Consider the following 23,584-nt stretch of genomic DNA (forward strand, 5'->3'; position numbering starts at 1 on the left):
TAAGGCACTATTCAGCATGACGTGAAAGTGAGCCAAACTGAGAGGGATACAGTCTGAACACATATGCATGCAGGCGAGTAATTAAAGGCTTTTACACTTTGTATGCCTGTGTGGATATAAATGTGAACAAACTTTTAGCTAAGTTTCCATTCAGATTCTGATTGGATTTGGGTTTCGTTTTGAGGAAAGGTATTTGTTGCCAGATACCGGCTGGCCTGGATGTAGAGAGCTTAAAAAATAGGGGGAGAAAAAGGAAGAAAAAGAAAAAAACCCCTAAAATAAAATTAGTACACAAATTTGAACCCGCAGTTACCATGCCTAAAGCAGAAATTGCCGAACAAGTCAAGAGGCTTATTAGCATTTTATGTAAATCAGTTATTACTGTTCTCCACTTCCTTAATTATCCATGTTATTTCAATACAACCCTTTCTTTGATGTCCCAATTCTATATTTAAATAGTGCAAGATTTCTATCATATCCTCCCGCTGAGGTTTGTTCCATGCAAAAAACATGCCAAGAGCAGCTATTTTAGAGACTATTGGGAAATGTTTAATTGGTTAATCCCATTTGAGTTATGAGGGAGTATTGCCACGCACAGAAAACAGAAACATGTAAAGTACTGGCTAGGAGAAGTTTACTAAAATTTGCAAGACTTCCCCTGAAATTTAGCCCTGAAGATGTTTTGTTTCCAAGGCACCCAGTGGGAAATGATTCAAAGGAAAATCCTTCAAACTTCTTTGAAATACGCTAAATGATTGATTCATAATAGAAATATTTTTGAATTACAACATAAAGTCATTTTTTTTCTTGTTCTTGCAGTGCAGAAGAGGTCTCTCTTTACATGTGACCTAGCAGTGCAGTGGCAAAAGAACAGGATACCACTGCCAAAAAAAAAATCCCTCAAAAATCCTTGCAGACCTGAACAACTGTGGTAGTCACCTACTATGGCAAGCAAATGAGCACTCCTTAGGTTCCATGTTGTAAAGTGATCAACATCATTTGTGTGAGTGTCCATTCTGAGATGAATTCTGCATCAACCATAAGGATCAATTCTGCACAAAGAGATACTTAAAAAATTCAGCATTTCTGCACAGCTTCCAATTTCCAGCTTTGGACTGGAAAGACTTCAGAGCAGAGCACTGGCAGATATTCCTTTCCCTATTTCAAACATTTGATAGGTGTTTAGCCTCCTTAAAAAACTTCTTTGGATCGAGTGTGTGCATGCAAGTTTTTTAGCGCAAAAAAAGCGCGTACTTAATTTGGCTACAAGCACAAGAAGTATTGCGCTACAGCTGAATCACTTATAGGAATTCATCTTTCTAGATTTGAATGGAAAGCAGTAAAATTTTAGGCCCTTTTTTTTTTTTTTTCTTTTACTCATGTTGAGGAATAGCATTTGTTTCCACTTTTGCTGAAAATGTGTCACTCAGCTGGCAGCAAGTAGCTGGTGCAAACACAGGTAAAGTGGACTTTTTAGCACAAGAAGCTTTTAAACAAGAATTAAGTCATTAAAAAAGGAACCGACCCTTGTGTTCTTCTCTGAACAATATGGTTCTTTCTGCACTGTTTCCCAAACTACGGTTGAAAGTTGAGAGTGTTTGGTTGCAAGCCTTTCTGTATTTGCAATTCTTGTAAACAGATGTCTTCCTCTTACAGAAATAGGTTAACTTATTAAAAAATCTACGCTAGAACTGTGGATTGCTGAGTTTCCATCACTGGGAAGTACATTGTTCCAACTCTGAAATTATACAGTCTAAAATCATCATCATGTATTTTCATCAGGATGAAATATCGGGAGCTCTGCTTAGTGCAAGGTTTTATTAATGATGTGCTGTCAGAAGCTGGATGCTCTGCATATTTGCATATTAAACAGCTGAGTGAAGAAACATTCCTTTTATTGCTGCAGGGAATAAATCAGTTTAAAGCAAGTTCTCATCATTTATACTCCTTTCAGCTAAGTCTTCTTTTATTGAAATAAATTGTTGAAGTGCTTTGCTCATTCTTTGAATACTGATGAAATTTACCTTGATAGGGCCTCAGGAAAAATAACATTTTCTTAAAGGTGCAGTGTTGTTCTTTATCTAAATAGTGTCTAACTTTGCGAAATTGTCGGGAAGAAAATTTGTGCATCTCCAGCCACGCAAAATCTTTTAGGTATGAGATGTCTGCAGGTATTCCAAGGCGCACTATCCACACAGAAATCTTCTGCACAGGCACTTTACACGACATATAAAATTGACATTGTTTTTATTTTCATATAAATTCATTAGTTGTTTAGTAAAAGAGCCCTTACGTACCGACTTACATCTGTGCAGTGCAGACGAGCATCACCTTCAATTGTCTGCCTGCTGTCTGTTGGTGGCAGCCTGACTTTAGAAGTGTGAAGTCTGGAAGAACTGGAACAAAGTCGGTGACAAAGAACAAAGTTTGTGTTGTATTTCCCGTTCTTTCATTTCTTTGAAATGAAACATACAAACATGTCACGAGACCCCAGTTTGCGAAAATTTACGTAAATAAATCATTTTGAAATCATAATTTGTTAAAAGATGATAAAGAAACGTTATATAGCCTGTCATTTTCCCAGGTGTGAACTAAAGCAGAGTAATAGAAGAAATACCTTGTAAAATTCAGTGAAAATATGGAGTTTGGGTATTTTATTTAATGCTACTATATAGCACCGGCTATCCCTGATACGCTGCTTGTCTGACACAATGCATGGCAAAACAGTCACAGAAATGATCAAAGAAAAATTATGTTGTTTGTATCCTAATTTTATATTTTAAAAGGTTAATGGCAGCAAGCCATTATATGCCTTTCTTATGTCATATAAATTACTGTAAAATCTAAATCATTTGTGACAGGAGCTTCTTGTTTTTAAGTGGAAAATGTGCATTAAATAACATGAAAATAATGTCAAAACATCCTCCTCGATGATTGCCAAGTGAACTGTTGCTTTTCATTTATGTTTTATTTTTGGAGATTGGGTTTTGCAGGAATGTTTTCAGATACTTAGAAAAAATAATGATACATTGCAGCTGTAGTTTATTTTAATTGGACAGCACTAAGTGAGCTGACTTTATGATAAACAGTGCAGCCAGCAGCCAGTGACTGCACTTTCACTTTAAGGATTGTACAGAAAATAAAATCCTTCAAGCTAAAGTCATAAAGAACCAAGCTGGGGTTACTTTTGGAACAAGTGCCTATGTTTGTCTCCATGCACATTACTGGGGACACCTGTTCCAAAAGGTGTAGTAACCCATAAATTCTGTTTTGCCTTAATGGCACCTAACTCATCCAACTATAAAAATCTTGATATTGATGAACTCTTATTTTATTCCCATTATTTTGGTTCCCATTTCTATTAATAGTTATAATATTTTATGTACAGTGTCAGTTAATTCTCAAATGCAGTGTATTAGTTTGCAGTTGGAAATCCTGATAATACTGCCTACCTCTTCAAAGATTTAGCCACTGATGTTCTGAGGTGTCATTGCTGTAAAAGGCTGTCATACTTTTGATTTCTTTAGAAGTATTCAGAAATGTGAGAGATTTTTACCTCATGTAAAGTGCTTTTTTTTTTAATTATCTATATGTGATTTTTTTTTTTGTGATTGAACGGTAAATCTGGCAAAAATTCACATGCTGAACATTTCAGTGTTTGTAAGGATGGCTTGGTTTAGTGGTTAGACTATGTACTGCACAGGGGTATTATCAGGTTTAATTAATTATGCTGCAGCTATACGCTGTGCAGACCTTTGTGCCAGCATCTTCACAGCTCTTGAGGACTTCCTTCTGAAGAATAACAGGAATGTTTGGACCAAATGTACCAAATGAATCATATGTCTTAAATGTTTATTTAGACCCCTTGTTTGCTTCTTTAGAAGCCACAAAGCTGACTTGAGAACTTTTGTGCACTGGGGATAGATGGCGTCTTGGTACCAGCCACACACTTTCCTGTTGCAGCTCCAGGCATGCAGCTTTCCTGCCAAATGCAGGGCTCAGAGGAAGGACAAACTAATCCACCAGGCAAAAAGGTTTAGTTCTATCTGTGTGTGAAAATTCAACACTATATTTCCCATTTGTGGTGTTGTTTTTTAGCCTAGCCTGGTTTACTCATCCCTTTAAATGACTGCGAGAAGAAAAAATGCTCTTAGCATTGCACAAGTCCAGTGACTTGTTTTCCTTCTGAGAATCAAATGCATGGGAAATCTGACTGCAAAAATTGGTATCTCTTGAGAAGCCCTGCCTGTCTGACAGGTAGTTTTGAAGTGGAGGCTCTTGGTCACTGTTCACGCCAAGATGCCATGACATTTTAGCTCTCTTCTTCTGTCACTTTGTTTTCAGACTATGCACGCAGAGCGTATCATGCCTGATGGTATGATGAAAGCCAACAGATGAATTTTGTTTTCTGTATCTTTGTTCTACTCTCATAATTGAAACTATTTGCAATCTTGAAAAGATGTGCCAAGAGGGTCTGAACAGGAAAATTCTGGAATGATGCATCACACATAAGTTGCATTTGTTGTAACCAATGTGTAATATTCTGGAACTAAAAACAAACAGTCTTTAAGTCTGCCACCCAAAATTGGTAACTTTGTCTACTACCTGTGAACATACAAACAAGAATGTGGGTGCCCACCCATGGTTTGTGCTAATCCTTCTTGTTTCCATGTGTCCTGTCCTCCAGGCAGGGATGTTAGAGTGGAGTTTGGATCTCTGAAATAGTGGAGATGAGCAGCAGGAGTCTGTGTTTATCGGAGCTGGAGGAATGCTTTCTGCATATGTTTTTGTTATTGTGATGACACTTGATTTTGACTGAGCCCTCAGAGCGCTAATGCAGTAGAAAACAATGCTCTTCCCATCACATGTAGCAGAGCCAAAATAATACAAGAATAATCAACTACAGCTTTTCAGTGCAGAAACATCAGTCTGATGATGGTACAGAAACTAGCACTCGACAAATCACTAGAGGCCCCTAAATCTCTGTAGTACCCTTGTTAGTAGGTGCCTGGGGAATTGTTGTTATTTTAAGATTTTTTCAATTTCAGCACTATAAAATAGGGCACAATTTAACTGAAGGTGAAAATAACTATTATATATATTTTATTAATATCTACTTTATTCAGTTGTTTATGCAAGAACATCTCTTTTCCAATAGGATATGTTTTGCTTTTCCTTCTCTTGAAGAAGCACAGTTGTGTATTGATTCTATATCAGAAAATAGAAGTCTTGACTGCCATTAGTTACTTGTGATGTAAGTGTATATATGGTTCCATCTGGTTCCTTGGTCTGTATATCATTTAAATGCACTGTTTTTATTTCTCTTCTTGGCCTTTGATTTCTTGTTGAACTCTTTAAATACAAAACCTGCAAATGAAGGAGACCTCAGTCAAAATCTGCCTAAAACTAAGGTTCTTAATTGCTTTTATTATTTCTCTATATGAATTGTTATAATTGATATCATGCCAAGTGTTTAATCAGAATCCCTTACTATCACAATACACACCTAAGGAAACCAGGAGTAGTGGTGGGTACCTGTTATGTTTGTTTCATCTTGGCATTTTCTTGGTTTCAACTGAAGTTATCCAGGGAAAATACAGAAGAAGGTGATTCATAGGATATATGAAGAAATGAAGGAGTGCTGGAAAACTAGAGAGAGAATAAATTGTTGCGTGTGAGGGATAGGAAAAGGTATGAGTAGCAGAAGGTGATAGCTGAGGAAACATGAAGCACTGGAACAAATAGTCTTTAGCAGAAAAGGCAGTTTTCAGATGTAAAAGAGCATAGTCTGATATCAGTTTAAAGTCAGGAGAGCTTTCAGAGCAATTTATAACCCTATCCACTTTTGCTGAGAAAAATCAGTATAGTTTTCTTTTTTACTTCCTTCAGTATGCTTTGGGAAGCACACAGGGGGGAAGATCAAGCCACCACTTGTACTAAAATGCTCTCCAAAACCAGACCACTCTTCATCTTCCTTGTGGAAAGACAAAACGAGACTATTCCTTTTTCTCGTGTGCTGCAGAACTAGTCTAATGCCATAAGGCAATTGTAGTTGGACATACTTTCATAGAAATTATGTTTATGCTCAACATTATTAGTGCTTGGCTGAGGAAATGCAAATAGTTTGTAGTCTCGGCATCTGAAATACATCTATTTATAAAGTTTATTAGATTTTTTAAAAGAAATTGGGTTTCTGATTTGTTGCTCTGAAATGGCAATAGAGAAATCAGATTGTAAATCTCAGCTACTGTAGCTTTCACCTATTAAATATGTTAAAGCACTTGTTCAGCTGGAGTGTTATAAACAATTAATAGTTTTGGAATGAAACAGGCATTCGGAGATAGGAACACTTTTATGGTTTTGGGTTGCTCTAACTGTAGCTGTATATTTGTTTCTACATTTTACTGGGAAGTTTACATTCAAACTTTATGAGGTTAGATGATGGGAGAAAATCCAATGAATGCCTTCTGGATGGGTAATTGTTATCTGTGCATCAACACTCTTGGTTTATGTGGTCTCTGTGGGTGGTGTAAGAAAGTGATTTAGGACTGTATGACAATGCTATGTCTTGATTTACTATATAACATACTAAAATATAAATAATTCCTTGGGTTTTATACATATAATTCTCAACTGAGAATTTTTGTTTAAAAAAATGTCAGTATTATGATCTGAGGTTACGCCATGGCTCAGAGCAATGAGATGAAGAATAGAGGGAATATCCACCTGGGCCTCTAAAAACTGTTGTCATAAGATCCATAGAGGGTTCACTCATTAAGTCATATGCATTACTCATTACAGAAATAAGGATCTATTTTATTTTAATGTAAAACTTCTTACTGACTTCTTTCACTTGTTTACTCTTCTCTATGTCATACTTTGAAAAGGAGTTCATATCTCGGAATGAATATATTGTCTGGTGCATTTTGTCTGTGAAAAATTTAGCTTGTAATCCAGCCTTCTCAGGCTGAGTCAAGTGAAATTTTGGTGTTTGATACTGACCTCTTTACCTGGTTCTTCAGCTCCTTTGCAACCACCAGATCACTGTGTAGTGTTTCTTTCTTGCAGTGATACTCACAGGCTTGTTTTTTTTGCTCTGTCTATATTATGATTTGTTTTCCCAAGTTTTATAAGATTATCCCATGTCCTTTACTTAAGTGTTCAGTCAATATGTCATACTGATTGCAATACACTGTATGCAGTATATTATGTTATTTAGGTAATACACCTTTGAAAATGTGTGGGCTGGTAGAGAAGATGTGCTATCCTAGAATTATTATGTGAATGTCAGTAAGTTGGAGTTGATTTTTGAGCTCTGGATGGGTGCATTACTATCAGTAATTGAATAGTTTCTGCCATCAGAAGCAATATAATATTGTAGAGTGTATACTTCATTAAGGAATATCTGATTTTCTAGCCAAACCTAGATGTAGAACTAAAGTTGGTTCTTGGACTTAGTTGGCTGCCAGTGCAGGACACCAAAAGAAAGCCAAAATTTTCTGAGTCTCACTTCATAAAATATATTGATTAAAACATTAAAATATATTAATACTTAAGTCTTACTTTGGAAAGTAAGAAAACACCTGTCTCAAATATACAGATTTGGAGGATCCTGAAAGTGAATTCAATCACTTCCTAGACCTTTCCATTTAGAAACCAATAAAACTCCCCAGACTCCCTTTGGTTTACTCTCTTCAAATTTGCCTCAAATTAACAGATTTAATGCAAAGCTGATGAGTAATTTTTTAATTTTTAATTTTACTTTTTACATTAGAAGGAGCAAAAGTTATTAACTAATTATATTTGTATCACTTTTTATGACTATGGAAGTGTAGGTGGAGTTATAACTGCTATATAGTTATGCTTCTATGAGTCTGCATGGCGTATTCACAAATCTTTTCCTCACTAGACTTAGCTTTCTTCAAGTTCATTCTTTCAGATGTAAGAACTTCAAGAAAACCGTAAAATCTGTGTAAATTAATAAAACTTTGAACCTGATGCAACCTAATCCTTCTATAAAAGCTTTGTAGTAAATTGTTGGGACTGTTACAGAGCTCATTCAGCACAGATCCTGAAGGAAGTCTTTTGGGTGCTCATATATGAAAGCTGCTCTGAAATTAATACTTCTTATTTTATTCTGTCGGCCAGCGATGCCAGAGGTAGATGGTGGTGGTATTGGCAGTAAGGGATGAAGCTTGCACCAGTATTCCATTCCATTTTGTTGCTGTGTGACAGATGGCAGCAGTGGGGCAAACTGACAAAATGGCATCTGAGATGGAAGTGTGGATGAAGTAAAGAGGTGAAACTGAATTGCTCCATGCAGAAAAGATGGCACCCGTTGACAGTCATCACTTGCTGAATGTTTATGGAGCCCAAGCAGTGAGTGTGAGCACAGTGAGGCAGTGGGTGGTGCATTTCAGCAGCCACGACAGCAGCAGTGGGTCACCTCCACTGGTGCAGATTTATACAAGCATGGCACGCTTCTCTTTTTTACTGCTGGCAAAAACACACAGCTAATGGTGGTGATGGTGTTGAAAAATAGTGTTTTGTAGCAGAGCTCTGCCAAGTAGTGTTATTGTGCTCCTTTTATCTGTTGTAGTGTCCCTGAAAATAAACGGGGCATTACTACCTATATACATTCCATCATTCAGTTTTCCCCAGTTGTATCTCTCTCACCCTGTGTTTTCCCAGCCTTTAACCCACCCATGAACAACATTTTTGACCAAAATGCCTGTTACTTTAGCAAGTATTTTCTTTACTGCAATATCTTACAGACAGTGTAACTATGAATTTTTGTCTACCTTATTTAATGGAATCATCTGTATTTACTTTTTGGATATATTATTTTCCAAAGCTACAGGGTTAAGTTTTGAATCAAAATTTAGAAAATGAAAAGCCACAGAAATAGCTGAAATTAAGAGTAGCTGAACAATGATTCTATTTTTCATGGAAAGGAGTCTAAAGGAATGTTTTTAGTAAATATATTTAAAAAAGTTACCTCCAATAGCTGCTTGAAATATGTTACCCTGTTTTTCTCCCTTAAATTTCATTTGATTTGTGCTTTGGAACAAAGCAGTAAATTCCTTGAGCATATGAGTTAAGTCCACATGAGATTTCCAAAAAGGCATGAGAATTTTAATAAATACCTACTTTCTCAAAACAAAATTAGGCCTCATCAAGTTTGCCAAGATAGCTTGCACTAAGATACTACTTTAAAAAGAAAAAAGAAGAACCACAGCAATTTATGTTGATATGCTTGAAGATAAATAGAGCTGGTGAAAGAGACACTTATACATTTAAGTGCAAGAAGCCACACTTGAGCTTTTAGCATACATGTATTTCTAAACTGTGAAAATGTGAAAGCAAAGGTTATGATTCATAGGGCAACTGTTTTTTCCTATCATTTTTTTATTAGATTATGAAGCACAGGAGCTTACTCCAGGTATTCCCCTTGAACTTGATTTAAACCACTGGTAGCTCTCTAACACCAGGAGCTGTGGTATTTTGCCATGTATCATACCCCTCTACTTGCTATTTCTAAATTGCTCGCTTATATCTTGTGATGGGTCCTTCAGTTTCTCATAAATTAATAAGGCATCTGTGGGTATTTGCAAGCAGGTCCTAGAATTCTGAATCTGCCCCAGTACAGACACTGTAAAAAAAAAGGGAAAAAAAAGAAAAAAGAAAGTGGGAGAGCCGATAAAGCAAGATTTCCTTTCCTTAGAATGCTCTTCCAGTATGAAGCAAAATATTATTAATCTAGACTGCCTGCTACTTTCATTTACCATGTAGCTGCTCGTGGGATTACAGGCACAAAGGTTTCATAAATTTCAAATGAAATATGAACATTTGTTGTCAAAATACTGTTAAGCTATAAAAGCTCTGCTAGTAGTTGTCCTGCTCTTTTATTGTAACATTTATATCCATGGGCGTTAGTGTGTTCTTGGGTCTGAAGGGGAATTTTTATTCCCCTCTTTTTATTTTTCTTCACGTGATTTTCATCCAAGTGACAGATAACAAGGCAGCGGATTGGAAAATATATACTTCTCCTTATTTTTCAGTCTATGGCAGATCCTTTCTGTAATTATGTGGCATTGCAAGGGCCTTATCTAAGTAGGCATAACACCTTAGATATAATTTAACATCTAGATGCTTGGAGAGGCAGGCGTAACCTGTTTTTTACTAAAGGGAAGTGGCTGTCCTGTCTGCTTCCTTTCTTTCTTTGTGTAGTATTCATCCTAGTGGTGCTATTTGACATAGCATGTCAAACAGGCATGGGAGAAATAAAAGATAGAAAGATAGGGGCACTTGTATCTCTCTGCTTCTTCATGTATGGGTGCTTCCAGTCCTATAGCTGTGCCACTAAAGCTTTTACTTGTGTGAGCAAAACTTATCCAACTGAATAGTCAATAGGATTCTTTATGGGAATAATACTGTGTGCATAAATTGAGGTGTTCAACTCTACCTGAAATTACAGGGAGCTCTTACAATGTGCAGATACTTAAAGAGAAGTTAAATGAGTCTGTTCAGAAGTGCAAATATAGAAGTCTCTGCTTTTATATATCCAAATTAGTATTTTTTTTTGTTCGTAATATAGCATTAAAATTAGGCTAAAGGATCTGCAATCAAATTTAATGCCACAAACCATTTAGAATCCTATAATCAATACATTTTGCTTGGAATTTCTATTAGAAGAAATGTATAAGATAGTAAAATAGTCATTCATTCTTTGTTCCAAGTATGAGGAGGGTTTCTTTACTGTGAAAAACGATTATGACATGTTAAAACTGTGTAATAGTAAGCAGACACTTTTCAGTGCTGATGGGTGAATTCTGGAAATGCTCTATTTATTTTCCCTCTATTGACTAGTTGCATTCAGGCAAGACTGCCAGTGCATTGACTTGGAAAACAACTGAGACTGAACAATTTCAAACCATTGACATTATACTGCTTCATTTGTGAGCTGCATTGCTTCTGCATGCACCAGTTACTTTTTTATGGAGTGCTTGCATGTTTAGGAAGCTTTCAAAAGAGGAGAGATGTAAGCCAGCTTAGAAAGAAAGCTGTCCATTCTATCAATTTTATGTTTATAAGACTACCGAGTAAAAAGACGAGCAATTTGAAAAATAAAACTATGTAGCAGGGCACAGATCTATTGTGCATGTATTTTGATGCACAATTAAAAAAAAGAAAAAAGAAAAGTTTATGGATTTAAAATTTCTCCACAGAGAATATTTTCAGCTCTTGAAATAATATAATATCCAGCTGCTACCTTCAATGCAACTTTTACAAGGTGTTTTGTAGCACTGATGTGCAGAAAAATGAATGAGAAATTAATTTACGTTAGAGATTTAATTTGTGTCCATGGCTGTCTGTCTGCATCATGCTGATCAAACTGCTTTGTTACCAATTCTCATCACTTCTTACTAGCGTCATTTCTGCTATTCCAATATTGGCTTTGTCTGAAAAAATGCTGTTACTGAGAGGAGGACCCGTATTAGCTTCCAGTGAGATCTGGACTAGAACTGTTCAAGGTAGCGCTGCATTTTGACACAACACCAGGGCTGTTTTTCACAGAAAGCACAGTCGGGATGTGCGCAGCCCTGGCTACAGCTGTGCTGGGAGCTGAATCCCTCGTGTGCCTCTGCATAGATTCATCACGGGTGAGTCAAAGTGACCAGTCTCTAAGTGACATTGCCTGATGTTTATTCATAATTATTCCCACATCTGATCCGTTAATTAAGCAGGAAAAATGAAAAAAAAAAATAAAAAAAATCTCCAACTGAGGCTGTACCTCAGGGAGCTGACGGCCTCTGAGATCTCTATTGAGGCCTACCCTTTTCTCCGCTAAGTCAAGAGAAGCAGTGCAATCAAAAAGTATAAAAAGGTACAGAAAAACACTGCTCCTTCTCTCTTCCAACAAAGACGAGGCAAAGTCAACACGTCACTGTAAAGTCACGCCGGGTCCTGCTCTTTCAGCAGCAGCAGTGCTGATAAAAGCTTGCTAAAAACACACATCCTTCGGCATGTGCTGTGCCCACAGCATCACCTGCCCCTCGCTGTGATTTGTTGCAGGTGTAGGTGTTTGTAGTTTAGGAAATAATCCCGCTTATCTTGCTTATGATGATGCATAGGGGCACTTCACACTCTCCTAGCTGCAACACTTGTCTCCTGCTAAGTAGAATAAAGTGCGGTGCTGCGTGGAGGAAGGGGAGGAATGGTTCTTTTTGTTGCCCAGCAAGCAAATGCTATTCCTTTTATACCTGATTGAGGCTGCTTCTTGTGAAAATGAACTTTCCTGTTCACCTTCCAGAGAAAAGACATGGTTTGTCTATAACATTTGTTTTACACCCTAAATACTTAGATTCTTTGCTTTGCTTTTCTCCAAAAATAGCATATGATTGACTGTTTGCTTACACTATATAGACATTTTGCATTCTGTTGTATGTAATACATAATCCTAAAGCCTGTTTTCTGTAAGAGAATGTGAACCATTAGGTTATCATCTATCCATTTTGAAACATACCAGGGATCTTTAAATGACAGATTAGTCAACTTAGTTCCCAGTAGAGTGCTGAACTTACTGCCCTCTGGCTGGCAGCGGGGATGCTGCCAACTTGATCAAAATGGCAGATAGTGATGCAGTGACTGCAGTTCCAGCTGCACAGACTTTCACCTTATATGAGGTACAGAAATGTTTAAACTCCGTAATAGAAGTCGTCTTCAAAATGTGTTATCTTTTCATTAATTTAGCTGGCTACCTGTGAATTTTCTTATCTATTGATGTCAGTTATTCTTTGCATAAAGGACCATCCAAATCTTTATGTAGAGACTGATATTCCTCAGATTTGATTTTCCCTTCAGCCAAAATCTCTGCTTTTCTGTAAACGGAAATGTGGGCACGGGAGCATCAAGGAAGCAGTGATGGGCTTCACTGTGTCTCCTCCGCAAAACTGAGAGGCAGGGCCTACTGTGCCCAAACATGTCCCATGGTATGAGTGCAGCCACCAGGAGTTTTGAATGCACATCAAGCACTGATATGCATTCATATTTTGTTGAAGGTACTGGATTTTCAAGTCAGAATTTGTGGCTTTCTATCAAGAAGCTTTCATGAAGCTGCGTTTCATGGGCAGCATTTAATACATTACCAATAACCAGGTATTGCATATTGTTTGACATAAAACCTCAGAAGAAACTTGGATCTAGGCATACTGGGAGAGCCACCAGAGAAGTCTAGTAAAATCAGATCGAATTTTATGTACTTTCTGGCATTGGATACTAAAATAGCATAATAATTTCAGTTTTTCTGTACTGATGAAAATGCATAAAAGACAGATTTGGCATAAGTTGGTGTGATTCTGCTGCTGTTCGTGCGTTTGAGTTTTCTTGGATGGAGTCTAAATGCAATTCATTCTTGTCCATGAACTAATTTTCCCAGTGTAAACAGCCAAAAGTATAGTTGTCAACCGTGGGCATTATAGTGGGCCTTTTTCTTCTTTATCTAGGCAAGGAAATGAAGAATCTCCTTGCTGTCATTGAGAAAATATAGAAAAATGTGCCGTAGACTATAACTCTCATCACATGGCTCTTGTTTCATTGGCTGAAGAGAATTGTTTGTGAAATCATGGGCTTGTTTTCTTCTTCCTGTTGTCTGATACTGCCCACATATATTTTAGTGCTTCCAAATATTTATATTCTGATAGCCTCCAATGTGAACTTCTCAAGCACATTATAATGGCTTCAGAAACAAAGGCCATTAAAGAAAGGGCAGGCATGAACTGAAAGGCAAATAACTTCTTAAAATATGTAGAGGTAATCCGTAAATTGGATTGGTTCACTGGGACGCTCTTTTGAAATATGAAGATAAACTGCCCCTTTGACCTCTGATGAAGTTACATAATTATTTGGGAAGGTTTATCTTTGTGTCATTTCACAGTTTTCTCCTGTCAGTGCCACTCTCTTACTTCACATTAGGGAAAAAAAAAAAGCAAAGGGAAAAAAAAAAAGAAAAGCCCTTTCTGGCTGGTTATCTGAATGTGGAATCCGTGCTGAAAAGACCCTGGCCCTCCTGTTAACACAATACTTTTATCCGGTAATCACAGCCTGCGGGAGACAAAATAACAATTCATCTGGAAAACGAGATTAACTCATTTAAGTTAGGCAGTGATCACAGAGAGAAACACGTTGGTGTTATCTGTCTGAACGAAAGCATACAGATTGGAGGGCCATTCCGGTTCAGAGGGTCCGTGTTGCAGGCCCAGCTTGTTGAAAGTAATTGGACCCTGTCAGAGTATGCCTTTGTGAGATATGGATATTACAATGGAATTCTATTAATCTCTGACAAATCCCCTCTCATCTGATAAAGACTGTATACCTCTGCTCTTCACTACAACAACTCACTCGTCACTTTTATGTGGGTAATGGTGGGTGCTGAGCCTCCAAGGCTGTGTCACAGGTGAAAAGCAGTTTTGCCCCTTTATTGGTCTTTTGAGCTTTGGAGTGAAATGACTACAGTGCCGCTGCCTGTTGATTTATTCACATTCTTTCTGACCATTTTGTTTCTTTTCAGGAAAAAAAACTAAAAACTTTGTTTTGTTAGGTATCCTAAATACTTTTGTTTTCTTGCTTTATCAGAGACATCATTGATATACAGAGATTGAACTAACGTACTTTGTCCATTATCTGTGTTTGTTATCCCCTCTGGATATGGAAATAGGAAGAAGAGAAAATGCATTGGTAGCAGCTGCCTTTGGGGATGCACTGGAGCACTCGCCACTTTCTGTCACCATTTCTTGATCTGCTAAGAGGAGAGAGGACTTATATTGGTTGATGACACTTCATTTCTAGGCTGAGTACATTTCTTAAACATGTTAGTTTTAATTATTTCTGCATCTTAATTTTTTGGCTAGCATCCTAGCTCAGTTTTGCCTTGTTTCTTAGTGTCATGACAGTGATCTTAATTATCTGGAATATCTGTATTTTTTATATTCATGCAGTTCCAAAAGGTGTTCCTAGAACAGGCTGGAGAAAGTAATGTAGAATAAAGGTAAGAGAATGCTATTCATTTTAGGCAGTGAAATAACTAAATGCAGCAATTGGGAACTGGAGAATCATGATACATTTCTGCCTCCATGGTGTCAGTCATCACTAAAGGGAAGGTGATGTTTGGAGATAATTTAAGGGATTTGCAAACCTGTTAATTGTAGGGCCTTGCTCTCTCGGATACACTTTTATCTGAAAAGTTTTGCCTTTGGTGCAGGAAGAGTTTAGTAAGGTATCAGTCCTGTTTATAATGTCTGTGTTGGCTACATTGAGCAGAAAGGATTCATTCATCAGAGAACTGCAGTGTTTTCCCTTCTCCTTCCCCAGTGACCACACAGCCACAGTTCAGTTGTATGTTCTGTAATACTATTGATGAGAAATTTTTGACAACAGTATCTTCAGAAGCCAAGCTAAGTCTTAATTCAGAGATGTTCTATTAGAAAGTTACACTGCATGTTTACCAATAAAATGAGAATGCTTGAAAATATTGAAAGTGCTTTTAGCATTTAAATCTCACATCATTGTTCATATCATTTTACTCTGGGGGAAAAGAGTATTGTTTTTTTATATACAAACATGAGAAAATTTCTGGTGGGTTATATTTCATGAAGTGTGACTCAGTATTGCTTTTAATATGTGGTCGAAAATTCATTAGTCATTTTTCATACTAAAAATATCCATCTGCTTTCACTGAAAAATACAGTATAGGAAAACCACACTGATTTCTGATTCCTTTTCTAAAGTACAGTGAGGAAGATTTAAAAAGTCAAATGCATCCATCCTTTATCATCTTAAAATATAACCTTTGCAATATACCTAAGTCTCCGTCATGGTATTGTATGCACATTTTGCAATAGAAAGAGGGACAGTGCAGAAAGTGTTCAGATGAGTTAGATGGAGCTTGGTATTGATTACTGAATGATCAATTAGCAAGGGATAAAATAACATTTGAGTTTCTGGCTTATAATAATACCATCTTTCAGAATTCTTCTCATTCAGCCACACTAAGTGAGTAACTTTTCTTTGATGGCTGAGGAAATACCATCAGGTTGTTCTTTGGTTTGGTTTTCATTACCATCAGTGGCAAATGCAAGTGAGGAGGTCTTGCATCTAGATTGCAACATTTTCCTGATGATTTTGTGAGTTTGGGTAATACTGAATCTAAGAGACTTTGAATCATCTGTGAACTCTGAATTAAGCATCAGAAGCCTTAAAGATAACTGTGAAGTATTGGGAGTAAACAGAATAAAATACTGGGTTCTACTTTTCCAATGAAGCTAATCAGGCTAAGCACAAGTAAGCCTAGAAGAGATCACATTAATTGTGTCACATTGCAATTTTCCCCAGAGATTTACACTCTCGAGTAGAAGGGCAAAGGCTGAAATTTCATTTAGTCCAAAGCAATGGCTGTGCCATGCAAGCCTGAGTGCTGAGACCTTCAAAGTCATTACAAGTAGGCTGAAAGTAAGGAATGGGCACTGTTTGCATTCAGGAAAATTCTGGAGAGAAGGATGCCTGGGGCTGTAGAGTTGCTGTGCAAGTTAACACACATGAGAATTGCAAAATAGCCCTAATGGCTTCTGTCTGCTGCACCCACCACAATAGAGAGAAATAAAAAAATATTATCAAATTTTAAAATTGGCACCTCTTTCCAATCCTGAGCTTTGGTTTTCTTTGAAGCATCATTCCTATCTCACATGAGGAACAGAGCTATTTAGTTTAAAAAGTACATCGGTATGTTCTAGCAGTCACTGCATTCATTTGTCTGTCTTTACAAACTTTCCACTGCAGTAGTTTTAGTCTTTCATAGTTAAACATTTGATGACAAAACACAGATCCAATCAGGACCTATGAAAAGAATAAATGCACCTATACAGAGGCTATCTAAACATACTTGAAACCATTTGTAATCCTTTTTTTTACTTAGGGGTGCATCAATCTAATATTTATTTACAGAGATTTTTTTCCACTGGCAGAGTGTGTGCACCTTAGTTCTTGATTTTGTTCATTTTAAGCACGTTTTCACTAAAGTGTTCTACTTCAAGCTATTCTCAATTCAATTTGAAGTGAAAGGTTTCCGAGTTTGGTTAATTTACATATAAAAGCTTTACTGTGCGTTTTATAAAATGACTGTGTTCAGAAAACAACCATTTCTATTTAACAATATTGTTATTCCACGAGCTGAGTAGCTTTTCCCACTGTCTTTCACTTTTACTAACAATATTTGTTCTTGTCTTAATTTTAAATTGTTAATGGCTGAAAACGTGTAACTTCCCCCTTTCCTCTCCTACTATACTGAAGTGACTAGAGACCTACTGTGGTTTGCCTGTGATGTAGGAAGATTAAAAATATGTTTCTTTTGTCAAGGTAGGAGTGACATGCATACAGTTCTTTTGAGACTCTCCTCTTTTGTTTTGTTTAAATAAATGATAATTGTTGATGGCAATTTCGAACTAAAAGCCATTGCGGCCTGTACTGAATTTTAAAATGAGTCTTTGGATTTTATTGTTATCTGTAAATCCCTAGCAACCAGTTCCTGAGGCTCTGCATAGTCTGTTGTAGCTTGTCTTAGAGAAGCAGAGGCACATATGCCTGTAAAGTTTCACAGTGGCTGCTGGATAAAAATGAGATCTGTCCATGTAAAGGTACAGACAACTTTTCTGGTGCATTTTGACTCTTCAGGAATAGCATATGAAGTTTCTCCAGTTGCATTACAAACCTGTTTGTAATGGTTTCCTCTTCAACAGCAGTAACTAATTCCCTTTGAGGACAGTAAGCATCTATTTTAAAGGTGAATCGTACAATGACGTTAGATTCAATATTCTGATCTTAGGAATATTGAGTATAAAGCTTTTTTCTTACATTGAGACTACTCATGGCTGGATCTTCTTCCTAGAGCAATAAGCAAAAGCCCGATGTTTGCTGATAAATTAAAGATTTTGTATTCTGCTATGTTTTCTTATCACTAGAGCATTTATTTACGCTCAATCTTCTGAAAGGTTTTGAGTGGTCAGGTCGTATTCAGGATGTTTAACGGCCATTTAGAGCAGGGTGATTCATTTTGCACTTTTTGGCAAGATTTCTAAATGAAACTTATCCAGTATCATAGAATCATAGAGTCATAGAATGGCTTGGGTTGGGAGAGACCTTGAGGATCATCAAGGTCCAACCCCCCTGCTGCAGGAACTAACTGCAGTCACCAGATAGAACGGTGATGTTTCCCTTAAAAAGGGGAAACAATACATTTCTATTTGAAAGTTTTTAAAGGCAGGCTTTCTCTTAAAGTGGATGTTCTTTTGCTGGTTTCTAATCTCTAGTTGTAGAGAGTTACTTATTTACCTCTATGTTTAAGGAGGAGGGTGAAGTTTGGAGTCGAGAGAAGCATACTGGGAAGTGGAAACACATGATATCTTTGTATTCTGCATCTTGTATCAGTGCCTCCAAGCATGCTAACTATTTCTTCATATCTGATTATAATGCCCTGCCCCACAGAATCGCAAACTTTCTGCTCTCTGTAATTCTATTGTCTTAGTTGCTGAAACAGCATCCATATATTTTCTTTTTTTCAGAGATAATGTAGTCGAGTAACAGAGGGCTTCATTTAGGACATTTGTTATCTTAGTTCATATTTTGTTCGTTTTTTTAAGAGTGCTTCAACAGAAGGGATTAAGTGAGAAAAGAACAGACCATCTATTTTTACCACTTTTCTGGGCTGATTGCTCCCAGTGTCGGAAAAACCCCACAGTTACAGCTATTCAAAGATTTGCAGTATGGCTGGTGCAACCACAGCTGGCAGTGATTCACAAGTTATTCCAAATACCATCTCACAGCAAATCCTTACATAGCCTAAAGATAAAAAGCATTTCATACACTATACAGGGTGAGACCTTCTTTCTTTCGATAAATATTTCCTTAAAATATAGATGAAGATGCTGTGCTTTCTTCATTTAAATACTTTTCTATCGTAATGCCATAAAAAGATATAGTGTGGGCAAGGAGACTGGCAAGCTATGGAGGAAAGAGCAAATTGTGGAGGTATTGGCACAAGTAGAGTGTCCTGGGAGGCATTTTGCTTCTCCCATCCTACCCAAACTTTGTGTGGCTGAGGCTTGGGTTCCTCTGAACTTGGAACTGTGGCAGATGTTGGTGTTATTTTTATTATGATACACATTCCCTACCAGGGTATTACGTGGTAAACTCATGAATCTTATTGCAAAAATGTTCTCAAAGGAAGGAGTGTTTTGCTTTCTAACGTTGCACTGCAGTGACACAGCATTGTTCCTTATTATTCCTACAATGATTCTGCTATAATTGTCAGGTCGGGCGTCAATATAAATAGTACTGTAAATATATGGCAGTGTGCACTGCAATGCAGGTAACTGAAATAAAAACAGTTGTTTGGAAGCTGTGGGAACAGCCAAGTTTTTGCTGCACTTTTGGCCACGGAGTTTCTCTCCCAAGTGCAGCTTTTGGCTGTGCCTCTGGGGCTGCAGGAAGCGTGGGCCATGCTGCTGCTCAGAGGAGCTGCTGGGTACATCTATATTTGGAGCTCATAAGCTGTGATATGGCAGAGAGTCTTAGCCTCAGTACGGAATTATTTGAGCTTTTGGTACCCTTTTTTTTCTTTTTTTTTCTCCCTCTCAGTCCTTCCATAGTAGAAAAACAAAGACATTTTACATCTGATTGAAGGACAGTGGGAGGGAAGGAAATGGGGGGAAGAGAAACAAACCACTATTTATAGCGGTACAAAGATAAGTGAGTCATCTTTATTTTAGTGCTAGATTAAGAAAATGTTGAAATAGTCTGGTATTATTGGTAACAAGGCTCTTAATGAAACCTACTTGACTGGGATGTGCAAACCTCAGGAGTACTCTCGCTTATCTGGTAGTTAATGCTGTGACTAATATTTTACTGTCAACATTAATTAGAGATTTGGGAGGGTAACTGGCACAGTGATCTGGTGCCCTCCCGTTCTCAAGGATAACAGATTAGAGCAGTGAACAACATAAGGGCAAAATGTCCCCCTCCTAGGGCCAACGCAAATACCTTAGATAGAGGCAGGAAGAGAAAGGAACTCCGGGCAAATCTTTTATTTAGAGCAATGTATTGTGCAGGTTTTCTCCAGCAGTAGTGTTTGGATTGTATCTCTGTGGCTTCTTTAAAATGATAATTCAAAATGTGCCTATAGAAAGAAAATTTGACTGAGTCTATGGAATTTTCTTTTGCATTTCCTATATCCTTTTCCAACAAAGCCTGGTTTTCATGTTTCCAGGAGGCATGCCAGAATGCATCAAAATACTCTCTGCTATGACTTGTCAGAAACACCAGTGACCATGGTAGCACTGCCAAGGATGTTTCCTTTGGGTGTCTTGGGAATAGGATAGTGGGGGGAAAATGAAGTGCCATTTGGTCTTCTTCTGGTCTTGGAAACTGTTACGAATTATACTGGGGATCCTGTTAAAATTAGGATAATGGTATTCTCTTCCCAGATTTGCTACCATTGTACTGGTGACTTTAAAACTTAGTTTGTATCCCTTTCCTCATTTGTAATGGGAGAAAAAAATATTAGACTCCTTTGTAAAGCACTAAAGGTAAAAAGCTCCATGTAAGATTGCGTTATTAGGGACAATTTTAGGTATAGACTTTAGTAAACTTTTTAGCAGTCTGTTTTCAGATTTTTTTTAACTAGTATACTTGCAAAATCCCTGTTTCATAAGTAAAATGAATCCCATTTTTACTCTAAGTTGCTGTAGGGAGGTTTCAGAAAGTGCAGGTAGTCTCGTTCCTGTCCCTGGCATTTATTTGTGTCGATTTGTTTTTAATCTACATACAAATAATAGTTAGGAATTACTATGTTTAGATTTGTTTCACCTCTTCACTATATTACAGCAGTGCTGTAAATGCTCTTGACATTCCCCTCCTCTGTTCAAACCCTATTTCATAAGTTTAACTAAGACGATGAGGTAATAAATCTTAGCTACCAGATACATGAGCTGGCTAAATTACCCAATGGAGAAGTTGCTTATTTGAATAATGTCCAGGACATGAGGGCCTGATCTGGAGCTAACCAAGGCCAAGAAATACTGATGTGCTATATATTATATAGCACAATAGCTATGTGTTTTTAATCCTGAAAGGCACGTTAGAAAAGAAGCTATTTTCTAGAGTTACAGCTACAGATAAGACCAAACAGGGACTGTTTCTTTTAAAATGTCACTGCTGCTGTTATTTTTATAGTCATGATGACTTTGTATCCTCACGCAGTGGATCTGAAGGGCTGCAGATTCCTTCATCACCAGTAGTGTGGCTCTTGGAGAACACACACCGTTTCTGGTCACTGCTGCTGTCAGTCACTGTGTGTTGTTTCTGTCAAATTGTGTTCATGACAGTTCACAAACTGGAGAAGATAGTTACACACGGGCTTCCAAATTTGAGGAAAACTAGGTAATTTTTTTTTTTTTTTTGGTATTTGTTTTAAAACCAAGATAACTTAATCTTGATTTAACTGATTAATTTAATTTAATTGCTTGTAGCAGACCTGATATGAATTAATAAAACTAATAGAATGTCTGAAGTTTTCATAAATTTTGGTAGCTATTCTGCAACAGGAACATTTTATGTACAGAAGAGCATGCATATATTTGGCACGTTTAAAAGAATTACTTATGATGTATGGACAAATTAATTATAGATGCACAAAGACTAGAGGAGGAGCTGAGCACGGATAGTTTCAAAAAATCTAGTCGTGCAAATGCCAAAAAAGGGCAGGAGAATATGTGCTAAATATGCAAAGAACATCTTGGAAATAATTTAAATGCATGTTCTTAAATATGTTCACTTCAGCAGTGCTGCCTCAGTTTCTAAATAGCTCTGAGTATCTCTTCACGACAAACCATATTTAGGACCTGGATGTTCTCCAGGCCCATCTCTAGCGAGATGGACTAGGGCAGAATTTCAGTAGTGTCTCTAGAAAGTGCCCTCAGAAACTTTTCATATTGTAGAAAGCTCTCTGCAGCAACTTTCTGAAATGTTTACCTGCCTGTACATGTGTGTATATATTTTGTATGCGCACAAACTTAACGGCTCAGTGCTTTAAAGGTCTGATAAACAGTTCTTACAAGATCAGTAGAATCGAGAACATTGTGCTCATATTCATTCAACTCCTATGTTTTATAGCAATGGCAAAGACTGGAAATCCTTGAAGCTAAGAGCTATGTACATGTTTCCTGCAAGCGGCTTGGTGAGTTTTTCCTGCAAGATGCTCAGGAGCCCGGATTGGCCTTTTCCAAGGTCACCTTTGGTAGCACTTAGTGGAACAAATCACCTGAAGTGTAGGAAGGTGAAACTACTATTAGCCTGTAGTAAATTTCAATTCTGTTATCCAAATAAACATTGAAGCTTGTACATTAATGCTTATACTCCCTGACCATCTCTAATTTTCTCTGAGTAATGTGTACTTTATAAACACAATTGGCACGAGAAATATTTTCTACTGCAAAGAAATAAAAGAAAAAATGAGGAAGATGTTATTTTTGTTGGTTTTCGTGTTTCCTATTTTTAGAGAAGTTAAAAAAAAAAGGGAATATTCACTACTTTAAATGCTTTCTAATGCTTTGCAGTGAGAGAGGAATGAGGGCCCTCAGGACTCACCAGCAGCTGATCTGGAGCTCAGCATGCAGATGTGCTAAAGGCCAGGTCATCCTCAGCTGGACCTTTCCTGGGAAGTTGTTTTTATTATTTTCTTGTCATTACTTTGACAGAGGTTTTGAAAACCATTCCAAAATGCTGGGACAGATTTATATTCGATTCCACCTGAATATATCTGGACCAAATCTCCCCACAGTGAGACCCGCAGACCAAAACTGAGCTGCAAAAGGAAAAGACGATAGCAACAGTGTAATGCATGGGATTGCTCTGACCAAGTAATGCTCAGGGGTGTGAGGGTGCAGAGGGAACGTAGCAAATGAAGGCTTTAAGTGGCTGCTGGGGAATGGGCTCTTGTTGAAGTCATCTTAGAGCTGAATTTTAGTGTGGGCAACTGAGGAGATTTGTGCCAGGAGTTTGTCTTTTCTATCCTCTGCAACAAATACTGCAGGAGAGAAGCAGCTGCTCCATCAGAGAGCTCTTTGGAACAAGGAGCCTTCTCCCTGTCTTTGATCTTACACAAAATTCTGATTTGCCATTGTGTGTATTGAAGCCAGGCTTCACAGGAGTGCTATTGTTTGCTTTGGTTTTGCTTGTATTTTGCATGTAGCTTTTAAAAGCCCTTCATGGGTGGAGAGTTTTTACTGTAAACATAAAACATTAATTTAAACACTAAAATTTTACAGCTGCTTTTTAGTACATAAATTTTCACAGACACTCCAAGACAGTAATTTTGGTTTAATATTTGCTTTTTCTTAACTGCTGCAAAGTTGCACAGAGAGAGAAGAAAAACAGCATACTGATAAAATACTTCATGTTTAGATCTTCAAGTTGTAAATGCAACATTCTAAACACAGGGAAGAATTCCTATTAAGGGATAAATATTAGTGCTGACCAA

The 23,584-nt window shown here is 37.3% G+C and overlaps 1 long non-coding RNA gene across 1 annotated transcript; it reads left to right on the forward strand.

Moving 5' to 3' along the window:
- The first annotated feature begins 3,612 nt into the window (after positions 1 to 3,612).
- Positions 3,613 to 23,245, forward strand: LOC116217139. The gene is made up of 3 exons (XR_004161207.1): positions 3,613 to 4,644; positions 21,307 to 21,486; positions 22,219 to 23,245. It is a non-coding gene; the product is annotated as an uncharacterized LOC116217139 (long non-coding RNA).
- The last annotated feature ends 339 nt before the right edge of the window (positions 23,246 to 23,584 follow it).

The sequence above is a fragment of the Meleagris gallopavo genome, chromosome 13 (genome assembly GCF_000146605.3).
Source record: "Meleagris gallopavo isolate NT-WF06-2002-E0010 breed Aviagen turkey brand Nicholas breeding stock chromosome 13, Turkey_5.1, whole genome shotgun sequence".
Taxonomy (NCBI): Eukaryota; Metazoa; Chordata; class Aves; order Galliformes; family Phasianidae; genus Meleagris; species Meleagris gallopavo.